This window comes from Dermochelys coriacea, chromosome 2, assembly GCF_009764565.3.
Source record: "Dermochelys coriacea isolate rDerCor1 chromosome 2, rDerCor1.pri.v4, whole genome shotgun sequence".
Lineage (NCBI taxonomy): Eukaryota > Metazoa > Chordata > Testudines > Dermochelyidae > Dermochelys > Dermochelys coriacea.
Genome location: NC_050069.1, coordinates 115,489,033 through 115,509,721, shown reverse-complemented (window position 1 = coordinate 115,509,721; position 20,689 = coordinate 115,489,033). Strand labels below are relative to the sequence as shown.

The window sequence follows — 20,689 nt, the reverse complement described above, 5'->3', positions numbered from 1 at the left end:
AGTAGCCCAGACACAGAGGCTTCAGTGGAATTTAAGAGACCTGGATTTTATTCCCCTGATTTGCTTTGTGACCATGGGCAAATCACTTCACCGCTTTTCCCCCGACCCTCCCATGGTTTTTTTCTGTCTTGTCTGTAAGCTTGTCAGGACAGAGAAAGCCTCTTTATGATGTGTGTGTGCATAACAGATCTCCAGTTGGTTAGGGCCTCTTGACACTGCTACAGTACACATGGTAATGATGAGGCGAAGACTCCTGGCATACATAACTTCTCCACTTAGCAATTGCCATTAAAGTACAGAGCAGATAACTTCTCCAGGATCTTGGTAGCCACATGAACTACCGCATTACCATAGCATTACCATAGCATTAAGGGACTCCTACTGCAGCACAAGGTAGATATGATTTAATCTAGTAAAATTCCTTAGGCTAATTTTACACGATTAAAAGACTGCTGTCTAATTCCAGGCAGTCGTTGCCAGGAGAGTTAAGAACATCAGGCATGTTACTGGTCTGTGCTTGAGGCAAATTAAATATAAGGGAAACCAAGAATTCCCCCCAAACCCCACATAAAATATTTGAACCATGTAGGCATACACACACCTTAAGACATTGCTGAACTCTGCCTATAAGTAGTGATCTAATGACCTATTTTCCAGGATTGCAGTAGCTATAAACAGCCCCAGATGTGTAAAAAAGGTAACTAAAAGCTTTATTATTTTTAATGGATTTTGTTTGTTTTTATTCCTATGATCCCATGCAAGCGAGATAAGTAGAGCATGCTTCTTACTCCTGCCTACAAATTTCTCTTCCTTGATCCTTCTAAACCCCCTGTTGGAATGGATTCTGTTCACATTTCCACTGGTATAATTCTGGAGTAACACCATTGACTTCACTGAGATTACTCCAGAGCTAGACTTGCATAGCTGAGAAAAACTGGCTCTTTATTTTTTCAGGGTCTTGACTTCATATTCTTTCTCCCTTCTTGAATTCTAGCAGGAATTTCCAGTTTGCTGCCTCCTGTTTGCTGTTGCTGTTATAAAAATCTATCCTGCCCTTTGGTTTGCACTCACTGAAAAATTTGAGCTGCTTTTCCAGTTCCCACGCAGAGCTCCTAAACTAAGTCTGTGAAGCAGCTCATCAACCAACTCTCTGGATAGATCACAGGCCATTGCTTCATGTTCAGCCACCCACCACTCCCCAAAGAAATGTCACCTTGCTGCTTCTCTGGTAAGCTACTGTTCTCTTGGAAATTCCCATGAACTCCCCCATCAGCTAAAGAGGAAAAGAACAAAAGGGTATCTGGTGTGAAAGAACAAGTTACATCAAATTAAATTGAGCTCAGTATGTTAATTAATTTTAAATGAGCTTGGTATGTTAATTACTGCTTCTGTCTTTATAGATATTCTTGCCTTTAATCCAAAGGAGTGGTTGAATTCTACAGCTAGGGCTTCTAGTTTTCAATAATGTGCTTCAGACTGTACAATACAAAAATAAAAGGGACTCTTTCCTGAAGAGCTTACAAAGCATCTGTGAGCTAAATGTGATCAAGTAACTTGCTGTAAGTTAACTATTGCTCCAAAGATTACCTGTTTTGAGAACAAATTACATGTGGAAAGATGATAACTGAGATGTAAACATATAGATATTGCCAGACTGTAGCTGGTAAGAGGAAAGCATCTGCATGTAACAAATGCAGGGGTTTAAGAAATATATTTATTGAGGATAAAGGAGAATTAACTGTTCCCACCATCTTTCTTTCCCCCAACACACCCACAGAATCACGACTGGAAGTTCAGAATGTAGAAGCAAAATAGGCTTTTAAAAGTACAGATTTGAATTACACATGGTTAAATTCACATAGAATTTCTGTTTCTAATAAGGGAAAATAATTCTTGGTTACATTGTACAACATGGATTTTTCCTTTTATCTCATAGCTTCAGTCTTTATCCCAAAAAGGCTGATCGTGATAATATATATTAGCATGTGCAATTCTAATGAAGTCAGTGGGATGATTTACCATAGAAAGAACTATGCCTCAGTAAGTGGTGGGATTTAGGCCCCAGTTCTGTAATGTTTGCCATGCAGGTAGACTTCTGTTCCTATGTAAAGCCCTATTGACTTCAGTGGGGTCCTGCACAGGTGCTAGGATCTCCCCACATTGAGTAGCTTGCAAGGTTGGGACTTAAGTTTGTTTGCTAGAGAGCATGTAGAGAACTAGATACTCCTTGTCACAGTTTAGGGCAACTGCACCCATGTTCCCCCCTCTGTGGTCCCTCAAGGGCACCCACTTAAATATTTCTGGCTCCCAGGCATCATCTCTCCTGAACAGAGACCTATGTCTCACTCCCCTCTGATGGGGGATTTTAAGGCTGCACAGCTCCCTGATTTACACTGTGATAACCCCAGACTGCCTAAACAGACAGGAGTCTGAGCTTCGCTTTCTCTCCAAAAATTATGACCAGTGTATTGCCTTCGGTTACAAGTTACCACACAGCTTCTTCTAAGCAAGCACATTTATTCTTAAGATAAAAGCATTGCAGAGAAAACATGAAAATAAAAAAATGCCTCCATGCATGCTAAAAAGCTTAAAAGAGGTCACCCTCCCCCCCCATCCAACCTAGAGCTCTGATAGGTTTCAGTCTTTCAAAGCCCACATCTGGGTTTTCCCCATGGTTACAAGTTCATATACATTTTAGATCAAGAACCAGGACAAATGCTGGGTAGGTCAGCTGTTTCTTTATACAGATTGAGCCTTTGAGCTTGGCCTTCCATAACAGGTGATCAGCAGACAATAATAACCCTCTGCTCAGGGCGTAGCTTCAAAAGGCTGGGTTTTTGCATAACTGTAGTTGGGGAATTTGCATTAGCATTCTCCCTAGTATTCTTCAAGAAATCCACTTACTGCTTATTGTCCATACTTGTCAGCCACATTTTCAATATAGTCTTTTGAACTCCCAGGGCTCACATCTATCACATCTTCCCCCTACATATGTTACATACAATCCAGGCCCACAATAATACACAAATATAATACAATAAAGGATATTGTAATCCAAGGATATTACAGGAAATTGCCATATCTGTCACACTCCCATCTTTCCATGTTGGTCATATGTAGCTCTGTACACATTTGGGGAATATTGTATTAATGTATATCTATAAAATGACTGAGGTTAAAATTATTATAGAGTCTAGAATATTGTGCTTGCCTGGATGACAGACCAGATCAGTTTTAAGGAATCTAGCTCACTGGTGGATCATTTAATTAAAGCTACCAGACACATAGCAGTTTTTGGAAATCTTCATATCCTGTGGATTACCAGCTACAATAAATGGATTCTGACTTAGATTCCTGAGAACTTCTTAGAACAGGAACCATGGCTGCTTTTCTCTCTGGAAAATGCCAAGCACGTTGTGGCTGCTACTGGAAGTTAAAATAATAAATAAGTGAAATGATTGATTTTATAATATCTAGCTATGGCTATCAGAATCCAGAATAGGAAAAAAAACATATAGATGTAATTAAGAATAGGATTTGGACTTTTATGAACACTGTGGAAGAAGACACATAAGTCTCCTCTTCATATTCTGTGGTGTTTCTGAAACATGTTGATTGTAGGTATATGGCTACTCATATCTAGATACCTTCCAATAAAATTAAGAGAGAAGAATTAATGAAAAAGCAAACTATTTAAAATTGCCTAGTGCCTCCAACCTTCAGTACTTTATGGGACATAGTTTAAAATAATAATCTTTTACAACTAAAGTAAATTTGTAATGGCTTGATTATGACTTACAGCTTTTCTGTTTCAGAAATATTACTCTGTTGCATTTTCATGTACCAGCAGATATTACTAAAATTGACTTGTTCAGATCAGAGCATCAGATGGATTACCAAACTAACTGAAGAATAAAATTAATAGAACCATTCTTACTGTCAAGTATCTTATCATTCATACATAGTAGATAAGTGTGGCAACTGCTGTAGAAACTGAAGCCATGTGCATGTGTTTAAAGAAGATAAAGATATGTAATTATTATTAAAAGCCACTTTCTGTAAAATTCCTTCATGTACAATATTCCCTCTGTCCTCAATTTGTACCTCTTTTTCCTCCCTTCTAAAATGTGATACTTAAATGTTACTGCTGAAAATATGGTGGTCTAAACAACTCAGTCATCCTGGCCATTAATTTGCTAATTGGCTATTGGCGCTTCCTGCAAAGAATATGCAAAGCAATAATACGTTCTGAAACTCAGTGTAAAACCACTTTATCTAAAATGATTTTATTACTATTCTTATTTATTTGTATTACAGTAGTACCTAGGGGCCTCAACTGAGATTGGAGCCTAGGGCCTGTACAAACAGGCAGTAAGAGACATTCCTACCCTGAAGAGCTTACAGCATAATTAGATAAGGCAGACAAAGAGGATAGAAGGAGAAAAAGGCACAGACAGGTGAAGTGACTTGCCCACACTCACCCTGATGGTTAATGGCAGAACTTGGAATAGAATCCATGTTTTCTGAGTCCCAATGCAGTGTCTAATCCATGTTGCCTCTCAGATTTCCCTTCCATCTGAAAACATTAATTTTGCAGTTAATTGTATTCTTGGAGTGATAGGCCAGCACAATCTAGCTGAAACAGCCTTTTAGGAGGTTCCCTCTGAAATACATGCAGTCCACAGATAAGCAGAGATATGTGGAGACAGGTAGCTCCGTTTCATGGAGGAATTTCAGAATTTTGAAATTTGATTTTGTTCCAGTTTGGAACAAACCCAAACATTTAGAAGTTCTCTGCAAAAGGGAAAGCCCTGAAGTCCTCAACTCTGGGGAGTCTGGAAGCACTGGGGTCCCCAAATCCAGAGTGGTCTGCATGGCTGGCTGCCTTGAAGCTATGGACCCTGGAAGTCCAAGCTATTGACAAGCCACAAGCTTGGGAGCTGGTGTTCCCAATCTCCCTATCAACCACCTGGTGGCTGTGGAAAAGCTGGGAGTACCCCTCTACAGTAGCTTACCAGACAAGCTGCAGAGGAGATTGGGAGCAGGGTCTCTCAGGACTTCTGGGCTCTCAGCTCCCCCACCAGGTGAGCTGCTGAAGACCTAGGACCCTGGAAGCCTGTGAATTTCAGCAGCCCATCAGGTAGGCTGCTGAGAAGCTTAGCAGACAAGCTGGCAGGAAACCAGAAAGGTTTCCACTGGACCAGCATGAAAATTGAACCACCTCTGCAAAATATTTTGATGAATCAATGTTCTGTGATGGAAACATGTTCCATTGCATATACAGCTCTAGAAATAGTTATAGTGTCTGAATTTTAATTTTAATTTTTATTTAATTTTAAATTTATTTATTTATTTTATTTATTTAATTTATTTTAATTTAATTTTAAATTTAATTTTATCACTACAGAATTGTACTTTACTTCTGATTTAATAGAAGAGGAGCAAGTACCCCCGCCATGGACCTACTAAACCAAAGTGTCCGCATGCTGGGGGGGGGGAGCAGTGTTCCCTCAAATTTTTCTCACCCATGTGGGGAATGAATTTTGTTATGTGCACTGATATGGAGGTAATGTGTGACACATCACCTTCATATCAGTGCACATAACAAAATTCATGTGGTGGGGTGGGGCCGAGGGGTTCAGAGTGTGGGAGAAGGTTGGGGCAGAGGGTTGGGGTGCAGAGATGTGAGAGCTTTGGCTGGGGGTGTGGGATCTGGGGTGTGGTTGGGGATGAAGGGGTCAGGGCTGGGACAGAGGATTGGGGTGCAGGAAGTGAGGGCTCTGGAGTGGGACTGGGGATGAGAGGTTTGGGGTGCAGGAGGGTGCTCAGGGGCTATGGTGGGTAGAAAGGACTCCTGCCAGCTCTCTCTCCGCACAGCAGCAGCAGCAGCATGTGGGCTGGGGGGGAAGGATGCCTCTCCCCACTGTGGCTGCTCTGGGGTTGGGGCTGCAACAAGCCCCTGCCCAAGCAGGTCCGGGCTGGAGCTGGGCCACTCTGGCCTCACTGTCCAGGCCGCGGCTGGGACCGGGCTGCTCTGGCCATGTCGCCCCTGCAGGCCTGGGCTCCCCGCCCACAGCTGGGGTCAGGCTTCTCCAGCCGTGCTTGGGGCCATGCCGCTCTGCCCCAACTGCGGCTGGGCCCCATCTGGCCGCACTGCCCCAGCAGGTCCAGGGGACTCCTCCATGGCTGATTCTGGGCCGCGCTTGGGGACGGGGGATGGGCGCCCGACGCCCTGGCAGGTTAGGGGCCAGGCTAGGTGCGGGCTGGGGGAGGGGATCCCCTGCCCCAGCCACAGTAGGTCCCCGGGCGGGTTCCTTAAGTGCTTGCGCAGCGCTAAATAGGCTGCTGCATGGCCGCACAGCTTGCAGGGAACTTAGAGGAACTCATAATGTTGGCTGCATTCTCACTTGGAAATACACGTAAAGGTTTCAGACCCACAGTTAGGAAGTGTTTACTCTCACAACCAAATTGTGCCATTAAGGGCCCAGTTTTCAGAGGTTCTGAGTATCCACAATTCCAGCTGAAGTCAGCAGGAGCTGTAGATGCTCAGCATTTCTGTAGATCAGGTCCTTGAAGCACAGGCTTGTGTTGAGGTGATGGAGAGCTGAGCCAGCTCATGAAAGCTCTGAGAAAGAGTGGGCTTTAGGAGGCACAAGTCTCTTCCTCCACTGCCCAGTGTGCAGAAGAGCGTGCAAGCTTGTACCAGCTTTTTAGAACAATGTAGCCTTGTCCCCTGTCCACATCCAGCCAGTTCTTTGGGCCAGAGCAAAGGTGGAGGAGCAGAGCTATGACCCACCCCCTCCCCAACCCATTGAGGCACTTTGTTTCATTGGGCGCACAGGGAGGAAGCACTGGGGAAAGTGGTACATTTTGTGAGTGGTACTTGGTTGCAGAGGAGGTACTAGATAGGAACTTGGGACATTTTGCAATGATATTTTTTCTTTGGGCTTCCGGGCTGACCACTCCTCCTTGCTTTTGTTGGGAATTTCCTTTAGTGCACCCGCTACTGGTAGGTATTTTGTACTCTGTGGTGAATTACATTTCAAAAGGAGTCCTAGTTAATCCTTTCCCTCAGTCCTTAACCTCAGACTCTTTTGCAATATTTTTCGGTTTTGGAAGCAATCTCAATTGGAGGAGCCATGCCCCCAGTGACTGTTGGGTCTGACCGTCTCTCCTCTGAAGCCTTAGAGGAGGAAAGCCCATAGCTAGAAAGGTGAGCCTGGAAGCTGAAAGGAAAAAAAACACCAATGTGTAACACAAATTTATCCTTCCTGCACATGTTCATGCTAATCAACCTTGGTGATATAATGTTCCCAGAAAGGAAACACTAAATGGGCAGCCAAAGTGAATTCACTGGAAAATTAAAGCAAATGTTCAGGGTCATGTATTTGCCCAGCTCTAGTTGTGATTGTGATCTCTTTTTGCCCAGTGTGGACAGAGCCTAGTGAGAGCACTACCCAGTCCTAGCTGTGATAATTGACAAGTGTGTGCAAACTCAGCCTATTGTTTCAAATATCACACATGCACTTAATTGCTTGTTTCAAATAGAAAATGGATCAAAAATGAGTAAAGTGAAATACTCTGTAGAATTCATATCACTAGTCTGATTTTATAAATACTCTGGGGTACATTCTTCTCTCATTCAGTGCTTGGGAGTCCCATTAGTGTTAATGGAAGCTACATGAATGCACTGAGAGAAGAATATCCCCCTCTGAATTTGAAGAGGAACTTTCATACTGGGTTGTACATGAATGAAAGAAAGAATATTTATATCACAAGCAAATTACTTTGCCAGGGAATGGTTAGGAGGTCAGAGGGAATAACAAGCAGTGTAATGATGGGCTTATTAGCAGTGGGGGCTTAACAAGGGAGTTACCAAGATAGTGGATTTGGAAGAAGTAACAGGGGAAGAGGTATTTAATGGATGGAGGTTGTCACAGTTCATGGCAACTGCATCTGAATTCTCCCTGTGTGGTCCTTTGAGGGTACCTACTCTAGTCCCCCAGCTCCTCAGCCATCACTCTTCTTGGGCAGAGACCTGTGTCTCTCTCCCTCCTGACCAGGTTGCACAGTTCCCTGTCTACACTGTGATATCCCCAGCAAGCCAGGCTGTATCTGCACTTTGCTTTCTCTCCAGATTCTACAAACTGCATAATGGCCAACAGTTATAAATAACCACACAGCCCTTCCTAAGCAGACCCATTCATTCTTAAGGTGGAAAGCATTACAGAGAAAATGTATTTAAAACAATAAAAGAACCTACACGCATGCTAAAAAAACCTTACCAGAGGTCACCCCAACTCCAGCCTTGGGCTCTAGAAGGTGTCCATCCTCCCAACCCTTCCACAAGGATTGGAACCCTGCTTGGACCGAAGATCCTGTCCATTTGCTGGATCAGAAAGAAGGCCCTGAGTCCGTTTAAACTCAGGCTATTTATCCAAAAGCTTTTTCTTTGTCTGTTGGTCTCTGGAAAATCCTATTTGCACTAGTATATGTGAGTCTTTCCGGGAGATGGTACTGCTCTGGAAGGGTTACAACCTGGCCGATTTGTCTTAATCACCATCCATTGCTTTTAGTTCCTGGAGGAGCTGTTGTAGCCCTCCCCCATGAAGCAGAATACATAAACCATTCATTTAAAACAATGGACCCCAAAGATACTTAAACTTAATTCAGTAAGTTTCCCCAAGGAAATGCAGGAAACTGCCAGATCTGTCACAGAGGTAACTAAATAATAAATGGACAGGGGCTTTGTCCATCAGGAGAATCATTGCAAAACAGATTTTATGTGGAGGGGAAACACATTTTTAAATTTAAAAAACTGGGACATTATCATTGGCCCAATGGATATGAGATAATCGGAAAGTGGAGTATAAGCAAATGACTCTGCACAAGATTTTATGTGAATGATGTTACCAATCTTCTATCAGCTCCTATTAATTCTACATCCAAAGTTTGCTCCCATGAGGACACTAAATAAGCTACTTGTTAAAAGCTGCTGATTTCCAATAAATATTCTGTTCTGTTTTCCTGGGCCGATGGATCTGTTCCTGTAGCTCAGCTGTGGGGAGCCAGAGAGGAATGGGGAAAGAGATTTGTCACTAGGAACCTGGGCAGCATTTTCCATCTCAAATTTAAATTCTTTATATGTATCCTTTGGCTCTTTAGGAGGTTTATTTTGGTGTCTACTAGATTTTGTTATTCATTTGTATACCAAGTTCATTTATGGAGCATTGCAAGTACAACTATTTCTACAGGAAAAGTAGGTCATGAACTTTTTTCACAAGGGTAAATTATTAGTTTTCAGAGTAACCTGTGAGTGTGACTTCACAAAGCATTTTCTTGCATATACTAACTTATAAACTTGAGCACTTGCTCCAAGCTGAAGCAATAGTTCAAGACAATAATTGTTTAAAGTCTAATTAAATTACAAATCCCTTAGGGCAGAAATCCGGTTTTCTTCTATAATGTATAGGACTGAGGATCTTGTTGGTGCTTTACAAATACATAATAATATATTATTTATTACAGGTGACACCTACAATTAAGGTTGTCTGACATTTTCCATTAGAGGATCCTGTTTTCAGTCACTTATAACTTTGCCAAACTTCAACTATTTAGGATGAGTGTCCATGCTAGATGTCAGTCTCAGGCAGTTTTTCTGGTTTTTTGGTGTATTTTTTGGGGGGGTGGTTGTTGGGGAGAGGGCACCATTTCCAAGATCAAGGATAGGGAAAATACATTATTTTGCTCATGTTAAAAAATTCTGGTGACCTTTTCTTTGGAAAGCTCAAGGGTCCCCAGGCTTAGGAGTAAGGAGTGTCCTTTTTGTCAGGGTTATGTCTTTCGCAATCCCCATGAAAATGTGCTCAAATTTGACCAAATTGCAAGCCTCTGAAACACTGCTGTTTGCACGTGCTCAGTAGAGACTTCTTTGATTTTAGCAGCTAAAATCCCTGAAGATTCCATTCTCACTTGAGCATGCTCAAGCCTCTCACAGTTCCTAGTGCTAATCAGACTCTGCATACACCCACCCCCACAAAGTGACTGATGTGCTTCATCCCCTCACAACTCCTATATGTGACTGGAATACACATGTTCCAGCCTATGACTACAGGGGTGAAGCTAGACTTTCCCTGTAATTGCTGCTTCCAGCTGCTCCAGGCTAGGACAGGGCCAGAGACCTGAACTGAGAGCAGGGAACCTTTCTCTCTGGTGCTCTCAATGACTCTCCTTCGCCTGCTCGCACCCAGGCAGCATGGAACACAAAGTCTGATTTGAATGCATCTGATCTGGAACTGGTGGGGAGAGAAGGCTGGCCTGGGAGCTGGTGAAGGAAATTGTGGGTGGGACTGGGAGCTTGTTGGAGTGTACACTGAGTTTGCTGGGAGGAGGGGAGGAGACTGGGACTAGGAACCAGTGTGGGAAGAGTGGCAGTAGTGTAGTGAATGAGGAAAGAAAGAGAAAGGAGGATCTTAGGGTTAAACTAATTGAATGCTGCCCTGACTAATTAGTTTTGATTCTTGTCTATGCCACAGAGCTCCTATGCAATGCTGGGAGAATCACTGAAACCAGACTTTTCATTGGTGGTCACTAATTCTGTGTACCTCATTTTCTGGGTGCCCAATCTGAGACCCTTGAATCTGATTTGCAGAAGTGCTGAGTACTCACAGTTACGATTTAAGTCCAGGGGAGCTTTGCTTTGAACATATAAAATGCTATTTTAATGCTAAACACTCTGAAAAATGAGGTCCTAGGTGTCTCAGCTTGGGCACCAAAATTAGTGGAAATTTATTACTTTAATCTCTCTGTGCCTCAGTTCCCCATCTGTAAAATGAGGATAATGTCCCCTCATCTCACAGGAGTGTTGTTCAGATAAATTCATTAATGTTTGTGATATTATAGTTATGGGTGCCATAGAGAAGCCCTTTAGGAAATTAATATTCCTGTCTTCGTACCAGGGTTTGAATAACATACAGTAAATAAGGCTCAGGCCCACACACTGAATAATAAGGAGAAAACAAAAAAAATAGTATTGTGATAATATAATTAAATGACTGGATTTTGACACGCAAGGGAGCCAAATTAAGTTACTCAGGCAACTTTAATTCTGGCATTTCCTAACTTTGAGTGCTTGGTTTCACAGCCTTAATAATATTCTTTTAACGTAAGTAGAGGTGGTTTTTTTGTTGTTTGGGTTTGGTCTGGTTTTGTATCTTTTCATTATGTTTTCTTTATCATACTCAGAAACTGCTCAAAGGCAAAAACCCCAATCCATATGAAGGCCAAACTCATGTTGAGTTTATCAAGCCGACCTCAGATTGAATATTTCCTTAGGCATATAAGAGACACTAAGAACCTTCTGGTTTGACAATTTAAATGTTAACAGCTGCTCTGGACTGTTGGCTGAATGACTGTTGGCCGAATGATATTGTGAAAAACTGTCTGTGTTGATCCATGTTTGCTGTCTCAAATTAAGTGGAATGCTCCTTTTAATCAAATCATTGTGTAACCATGTTTTAGTTATGATTAATTCACTGCTGCTTGACTTCTGTTTTACACCAGTGCAACACCATTGATTTCAATGTTTTGTTTTTATTTAATGCCTTATTTATCTCAACATTAGTGTAAGTAGGAAGACACATACATATATCCATTGTGTGTCACTTAGAGTGCATTCTGTGTTGCTTAGTGTCTCTTAAATACATAGGCCCAGATTCTCAGTTGTGCCGTCTATGAACTGAGCAGAAAAAAAGTGGAGGTCACAAAAGAAGTTTTTTGGAACTCCCTGATCCTAGGGCCCAGATCTATACTGGCACTGTCCCTGGTGTAATTTAAAGCAGCCTCTGGGCTGACTACACCAGCTTGGGACTGTTGGAGCAGAGTTATACTCCTCCCACATCCTCCTGACAGGAGATTGCTCATCTGGCCAGTTTTAAACCAGAGCAGCTCAAAGCAGCCAGACCAGGGGTTAGGACCTGAGCCCTGTGGAAACATTAACCAAGTATTCTGCTTGCTATCTGAAGATTGGAGATTTTTCTTCAAGACTGGATGTTTTTCTAAAAGATCTGCTCTAGGAATTATATTGGGGGAGGTCTATTGCCCATGTTTTACAGGAGGTCAGAATAGATTATCACAGTGGCCCCTTCAAGCCTTGGAATGTATGAATCTATCATTTTGATCAGGCTATAATTAGATTCTTGTGCCTTTGATCATTTCCTGATGCACATGAAGAAAATATAGCAAAAAGATCCAATCACTTGTAAGCAGTATCTAGTGCTCTTCCTGCTGGGAAGGAGCATAACATATGAAGTATTCTAATTGGTGCGCTTATCACTACTCGTGCCTACTTGCGGCATAATTATTCCATACTCAAAATAATTTTTTTTAACAACTCTCCACCCCAACATACAGCTTTCAGACTGTTCAGCAATATCACAAACCTGTGTTAAGATGAATAAAATAAAGGTGCCAATTTGAAATCTGACCGTACATTTATGAAGATCTACTATTAAAAACGAGAGGAACCAATGTTGGGTTAAAATGTGGATTCTGGATGCAACTTTTGTGTTTTCCAACCGTGGAGTTGCTAAACACTGTGTCCCAAGTCCTTGGCTGCAACAAAGTAGTGCACAGAGCAATTCAGGGGTCTAGGGAGGGAGGCAAAAGTGGCTTTAAGACATCTTTATGCTTCACCAGTCCTAGGTGAGCTGTGTACCATGCCAGTGTCCTGATATAAACTGGAGCAGCCTGAAGACTTGTGCTAGTTGCCTGTGGCCCCAAGGACTGTTCCAATGGTACGAACCTCAAACAGTCCCAATACAGCAAGCAGGTCAGCTGCGTATGGTGATGTGCTGACCATTTCCCCATATGCCAGTCACAGGGATGGTGAAGGGAATACTACACTAACTCTATGATCTCCAAGAATCTCCTCTACCCTGAGGTAATCCTTCCATGGCCAACTCTTCTGTCTTAAGGACTGTTCCGCACTGGCCATGCTATTCAACGAGGCTATAGTCAGTGGAGAATCTGGCCTGTGGGCCTGATTCTCCACTGCCTTGCACCTTGTATAGCAATTTACAACTGTGTAAAGGGAATGTAAAGTGGGTGTAAAATGCTTCTATTTTGATTTGGGAGGCTTTACCACTGTAAAGGGTAGACCATAACAGGGTTCAAAAAAAGAACTAGATAAATTCATGGAGAATAGGTCCATCAGTGGCTATTAGCCAGGATGGGCAGGAATGGTGTCCCTAGCCTCTGTTTTCCAGAAGCTGGGAATGAGCGACAGGGGATGAATCACTTGATGATTACCTGTTCTGTTTATTTATTCTGGGAAACCTGGCACTGGCCTCTTTCTGAAGACAGGATACTGGGCGCTAGATGGACCTTTGGTCTGACCCAGCACAGCCATTCTTATGTTCTTAACTGTAATTTACACTCACTTTAAGGCACTGTACACTGAAAGAATGATGGAAAGTGCCATTAATGTAAATGAGACTCAGACACACTTTGTATAGGTTTAAAAGACAACCCAAGGGGCAACACAGCAGAGAATTGGGCCATGTAGAAAGCAGCTCAAATTACTTAGGAGAACAACAGAAGCACAGATAAAGAGGACGTGGGTCACATCAAGAGCAACTAATCCTCCTCTTAAAAAAGAAAGTTTGGGGGGGAATCCATAATTCTTTTAAAAAGAAAAATTTGCTTAAAGGGAAAGTGTTCACATGATAAACTGAGTATTCTAGAGCGAGAGAGAGCTTCCTGTGACAATTCAGCCCCGCTAACCTCTCAGGGCATGTCTACGCTACAGTAGCGACAGATGCATAATTACAGCCCTGCAGCTGTTCCGCTACAGTGTAGATGCTTTCTACATCAATGGAAGGGGTTTTAGGGTCAATGTAGGTAATCCACCTCTCTGAGAGGCGGTAGCTAGGTTGATGGAAGAATTCTTCAGTCATCCTCGCTACATCTGCAGCAGGAATTAGGTCACAGACCTGAGCAATGTAACTAGATCAACCTAAGTTTTAGGCCTCTGTAATGGGGGTGAATCTCTGATAATATTAGAGGTTAGCAACATGGCAACCATCTCCTATACACAATCTGTGCAATTGATTATGTAAGCCCTGACTAAAGTAAACTCTTGAAATCTGTCATTCTGTGAAAAACTTCCAAAGGCTAAAACTGTTGTTTAAACTCCAGTGATGGGGCCGATTTCCAGCTTGGCTGATCTATCTGTTATGTTCTCTCGACCTAAAATTGCCATGATAGTCTCAGTGGGAAAAGGCATTTCTTATTTCCTGCTCTCAACTGATGTGTAGTGTTACTGTGCACTGTTAGGCAGCGGCCATTTCTCACCTCAGAGATGGCTGTATTTCAGTGGGGAGTGCTGTATACAGGGCTAGACTGGGCCTAGCCTTGCATAATTATTCAAGGGAGGAGGGTACATGAAACTGCCCACAAGCTCATAATTAACCAAGGCACAATTCCGTGAGGCACCATAGCACCTTTTTTTTTTTTTTTTATGCGCTAACCACACAACACTGGTCTATCAAAATTGAGGGAGGTAAAGCCCCTCCCCACCAACCAACAAATCTGGCCCAGCTTGAAGAGAAGCACATACTTCATCCTTTCAAAGGGTGGCACAGCTCTGGTATGCAAGCCCCTACAGGAATTCTGGGTGAATCAGCCAGAATTCCTCCAAGAGCTCCTGCTGTAGTATGGTTGCCCAACCTTCCCCCCTGCAGTGTGACCATGGGTTTAAGAGCTGCAATCTGACCATAGCACTTTGAGATCTTTTTGGTTGCATTGCACTATATAACTGTCAGTCACCATAATTAAATTCAGCACATGAAAGCTGCTTACTGTGGCTGGAGTTCATCAGGTGTCCAGTGTGTTTGTCTTAGAAGTTTCAAAATATGAGACTGCCCTGCTACTTTTGGTTGATGGCCTCCTTTTGACAATGGACATACATCAGATGTCCATGACAACTGTATTTGATCTTTCACTGCCCTTTCAGAGGGATGATCATGAGGTGCCATTGAATCATCTGTGGGACCTGGAAGGGATGGTTTTACAATGGCTCCATTCATACTTGGCAAGGAGGACCCAGAAGGGGCTGTGTCAGGCCATTGCTCATTCTGCCCCAGGACTCTCATGGGTAACTCCTGTGCAGTTCCATCTCATCAACGTCATTCCTGTTCACTATGAATATGTGGCTACTGGGGGGGATTGTGGGGTATTTCAGCATGGAATATCATTCCTTTTTCACATCAAACCCAGATTTTGCAGTATTCTTGCTATTCTGGTACTTAAATGAGTTAGGTTCCAAGATGAAAACTAGCTGGCTTAAACTCAGTCAATTTAGTGGAGATGATGTTTGTGGGCAGGGGAATGGATAGGTTTATAAAGAACAAATAATTCCAGCCCAAACTGAATTAAAAAATAAATCTAATTACAAAATCAATGGATGAGGGCAATGAACTATAGGTAATATGAAGACCTTATTAAAGCATTTGATGCAATGGGAGTATTCACAAATTAAATGTTTCAAAAATTCATTCAGCATGGTTCAGATATGAATGCTTATGGATTGAAAACCAGATTGCAAACAAAGGACAAATTGTATTAAATTGGGACATTAGGTGCAGGAGATTATTTATTATTATTACTAATATTTATATTACAGTAGTTTACACACACATGAAGACAAGATCTCTGCCCCAGGGAGTTTACACCCCTTTCTGAAAATGGATATGCATGAGCAGAACACACTGCTGTCTCCACACAGAGTCATTTGCAGGACGGAGACACAAGAAGAGACATTTTTATTGCAATTTAGGATACAGCCGGGATGTGATGGGATACACCCCTACCCCCTTAGTGGAAAGGCTAATGAGCATTCCTGCAATCAGGCAGCACCAATTAGGCACACTTGCAGAACGTGCTCCACCTTGAGAAGTGATGATTAAAAGGGTGAGACTGGCCATAGAGGAGGGAGTTTTACCAGGAACAGGGAAACTGCTAGTGAGCACCAGTAACAAGGGGGACTCAACCTGTGGCAATTGCTAACCCTTTCCTTCACCCCACCTCCTATCCAAGAGAGATGGATGCTACTTCACTTGGTAAGAATTAAGGCCTTGGAGGGCTGCTTCCAGCCAGTGACTTATGGTGGGTTCTGGGAAATGCTGCCCTGGGCTAGAGACAAGGGGACTGTATTTTGTAGGCTAAAAAGACCCTGGGAGTGAGCTGAACACTTGCTGGGAACAGTAAGATTGCCCAGGAGAGAGGATTTCTCTAGGGGACCCAGGGGCAAGATACTATGGCTTAAGCCCCAGCTGAGGGCCAGTTGACTACAAGGGATCAGTGTTGGGTCTGGCCTTATGTGACATTCATTAATGAAGTGACATGGGGTAAAAAACACTGTTTGTTAATTTGCAGCTGATTCTAAAATTGAGAAGGACGGCAAGCACTGTTGCACATTAAAAAAAATACAAAGGGACCTGGGAAAGGTTAGCATTATGGGCTGGCAGCAATAACAAAAGGAGAATCAACCTGGGAAAACAATCCAAAATAGGCTGTTTGTAATGGCTGGGAGGAACGTGGAAAGCAATAATAACAAAAGGAATGTAGGAAAGTATCATCTAAATATTCTCTGCATCAGAATAATCTGTAATAATATAACATAAAGGTCCTTAATGTGGGTTTAAATGTAACTTACTCACATTTCAAGGCCTCGTTATGCTGCCAGAGAAACATAAATGAGAATTCAGGTCCTATTGTCTTCAGGTAGGAATTTTTAGTTAGGGTTAGGCTTACTCAACCTCTTCTATGGCAACCAAAACGCTTCTTAACTTTTCCGACTCTCATCTTGCAGATTTGTTCAGCTAAGTCATGAGTCGGACTCTTTACAATCTGGAGCTTTTTTTTTAAATGATCATTTTTAAACTTCCCTTACCCACTCCAGAAGCCTGTGCATATGCAGGCCTGCCACTTAGTGCTGCCAACTCCTCCAGATACGTAGCGTAAGGGGACTCTGGCTGCTCCAGCAGGAGCTCATGCTGGCACTGGCTGCCTGATAAAGCGCTTCAAGCTTCTCCCCATACACCAACATTTTAATTAATTCATTCTAGGCCTGCCTATCCCCGAGCAATTAATTGTGCGCCTCTTAACTCATCAACTTTGCCCCCTCCCAGCCTCTGCATCTGTCCTTGGCCCTTCAGCGTACTTCTGCTCCTCCAGCTCCAGGGGTTCTTCATGCCCCTTTTCCAGGGCTGGGAGGGAGGGGAAGGGCTGCAGCAGAATCAACTTTTCCCTTTTCCTAGGCCTGGGAGGAGCAGGAGAGAAAGCACCTGCTTGGGGTCTTCAGTCCCCCGCCCTTCCTTCTTTCCTAGGCCTGGTGTTAAAAAGATGGGAAAGACGAGGAGCAGACTAACCCATTTTTCCAGGACAGAAGGGAGCAGAGCTGCTCTGAGCTACAGGGCTTTTTTTGCTTTCCATCCTCTATCCAAACCCCCATCTTGGCCCCTGAAGGAAGGGAAAGCGCTCTGCCTCCGGCAGCAACCCTGACTATCTATTCTTCCCCAGGAGATGGGTAAGGGGAAAAGTAGCCAATCAAAGGGGGTTTTCCCTTAGACTGGGCTGGAAATCACTAACGAGCTGGAGCTTCTGGCATCACTGGGAGACTAGCTCCAGCAGGGGCCAAAATCCGGATACTGAGGAGGACCTCATGAGACATGGCAACAGTGCTAATGGTACAAATCAAATGTGCTTTATATTTGTTATACCTGCATTAATAAATCATGGATATGTTGTAAATGCAAGAATGTGCAATATGCAAAAGAATGCTTGAAATATGATGGCACTGTTGCTACTCCAACCACAAACCTCCTCAAGTCCTATATTCTCCTTTTAACTAAATCAATAATCTTTTTTTTTTTTTTTTTTTTTTACTTTCATATGTGACAGTTCCAGTGCAATTTATGCTGGCATGGTTTCTTCACAAAGAAGGAAAATCCTTCACTTGATGTTTCACTTCACTAGCTTGATCCTGCAAAACTTTGCTTGTCTGAGAAAGAGTTACACAGGTGAGTAGTCCCATTGATTGCAATGAAACTGCCAACTTGGGAATTATGCAGCTGAGTATTTTCAGAATTGGGACTTTACTCTACATTTGATTTTCTGCACTGACCCTGTTGCATTTTGGTATGACCACATAACCAGGGAAAAACACATTTGTGCAGGCAAGGTATTTATACGCAACTTCATGGCATTTCTGTCTGTTTGTCTGGATGTAATGCAGTAAACTTGAGCACTACATCCTATCAATTCCAAACTCTCAGGGAATGTTCTAGGCACTGATGAACAGAACCCTGTTGATTCTGTTGAAAATTGGAAGACTGGAAAAAGCTATTTGCATTTAAAAAGTTTGCTCTGTCTGCTGAGATCCACCAAACTGCTGTGGGGCAGATGCTCAGCCAGCAGGGGGAGCCAGAGGGCAGGGGGCTTCCTTTTCCCCTCCCTCCTAGCATGCTGCCTCCCCAAAGCCTGCTGCATGACGGGGGGCGGGGGGGAAGAGCGGGAGAGAGAGAACAGTAGTTGTTTGGGAAAGGTACTTGGGGGTAGGGGGCAGGTGAGGAGAGATGCACAGAATCCCTGGGATCCAGTTGAATGGGAAATGTGAGTGGGGGCAAGAGGGGGAAAAATAGGGGTAACCCAGAGCCCTGGGGCTGCAGGGAATGGGAGGTAGATAGAGCCCTTGGCATGAGGGAGGGGACAATGTGGGGGAGAAGTCCCTGCAACAGAGGGGAAAATGGGAGGCACACAGAGAGCTTCTGTGTGGGAGGGGTGCTGGGGGAATGGAGGGATGCAAGGACCCTGGGGTCTTAGCCTGCAGAAACAATGAAGTGGCCAATCCCCTTAGTTTATTTCAATTTAGGACCCTATTCTGAAACTCCTAACGTTGCTGAGAAGTAATTCTGTATTTCCTGACTTGTGTGATTAAAATCTTAAATTAGCTTATTTTTGTGTGACTAACTTTTGAAGAAAATAAAATGAAAAGTTTTTTTTAGTTAACAAAAGTGGTTAAAATCTGTTTGTATGTTTCTTTAAAGAAGGAACTATAGAGTGGCACAATATAACCCCACCTTACTCTCAAAAATACTACTAAATGTGATTGAGTTGCAGAATTTTTTTGCCTGATTAACCAGTAGTAGTTATCAGTAGTCCTGTTATACTTTATTACAAACTATTCTTTGGTTAATTTTTTTGTACATTTTTTCATTTGTTTTATTTTTCTCTAATGTTGTATTTAACAACTACGACCACATGCTTGCAAACACTTGACCACATGAGTAGAAAGGTGGATAGAAAGCTGGCTAGATTGTCAGGCTCAACGGGTAGTGATCAATAGCTCAATGTCTAGTTGGCAGCTGGTATCAAGCTGAGGGCCCCAGGGGTTGGTCCTGTGGCCGGTTTTCATTAATCTTCATTAATGATCTGGATGATGGGATGGATTGCACCTTCAGCAAGTTCGCAGATGACACTAAGCTGGGGGTAGAGATAGATATGCTGGAGGGCAGCGATAGGGTCCAGAGTGACCTACACAAATTGCAGGATTGGGCCAAAAGAAATCTGAGGTTTAACAAGGACAAGTGCAGAGTCCTGCACTTATGACAGAAGAATCCCATGCATTGCTACAGGCTGGGGAACAACTGGCTAAGCGGTAGTTCTGCAGAAAAGACCTTGGGATTACAGTGGACAAGAAGCTAGATATGAATCAATAGTGTGCCCTTGTTGCCAAAAAGGCTAATGGCATATTGGGCTGCGTTAGTAGGAGCATTGTCAGCAGATCGAGGGAAGTGATTATTCCCCCTCTATTCAGCTTTGGTGAGGCCACATCTAGAGTATTGCATCCAGTGTTGGGGGGGCCCCCCCCACTACACAAAGGATGTGGACACACTGGAGAGAGTCCAGCAGAGGGCAATGAAAATGATTAGGGGCTAAGGCACATGACTTAGGAGGAGAGGCTGAGGGAACTGGGCTTATTTAGTCTACAGAAGAGAAGAGTAGGGGGATTTGATAGCAGCCTTCATCTACCTGAAGGGGGGTTCCAAAGAGGATGGAGCTAGGCTGTTCTCAATGGTGGCAGATGATAGAACAAGGAGCAATGGTCTCAAGTTGCAGTGGGGGGAGGTTTAGGTTGGATATTGGGGGGGGGGGGGGGAACTATTTCACTAGGAGGGTGGTGAAGCACTGGAATGGGTTACCTAGGGAGGTGGTAGAATCTCCATCCACAGAGGTATTTAAGGCCTGGCTTGACAAAGCCCTGACTGGGATGATTTAGTCGGGGTTGGTCCTGCTTTGAGCAGGGCGTTGGACTAGATGACCTCCTGAGGTTTCTTCCAGCCCTAATCTTCTATGATGCTATGAGTAGCTTTACACAAGAAAGTACTTACTGACTTCAGTGGGAATTAAATACGTACTTAAGTTATTTCCTGAATTGGGATGCTTGCCTAAAATAGCGACTATAACTTAAGTCAGAACCAGACCTTGCCAAGGTGTGCTAACCTCCCTGAGGATTCTGTTCTGTTATTTATAGGTTCTTAGACTACCCTCACTAGTGTAATATCTGACCCCCTCAATAAGGACTAACATCTCATAGTTCATTCTTTTTCTCCTCAAGTCAGGACTTCAT

General features: G+C 43.2%; 1 protein-coding gene across 2 annotated transcripts in view; it reads left to right on the top strand.

Moving 5' to 3' along the window:
* The first annotated feature begins 15,989 nt into the window (after positions 1–15,989).
* The window catches only part of HIVEP1 (HIVEP zinc finger 1), a 201,857-nt gene continuing 197,157 nt past the window's right edge, over positions 15,990–20,689 (top strand). For both annotated transcript variants that reach the window (XM_038390706.2, XM_038390703.2), the window contains exons 1-2: positions 15,990–16,118; positions 17,962–18,080. The gene's annotated coding sequence lies outside the window, so the exon portion shown is untranslated. The remainder of the gene's footprint in view (positions 16,119–17,961; positions 18,081–20,689) is intronic.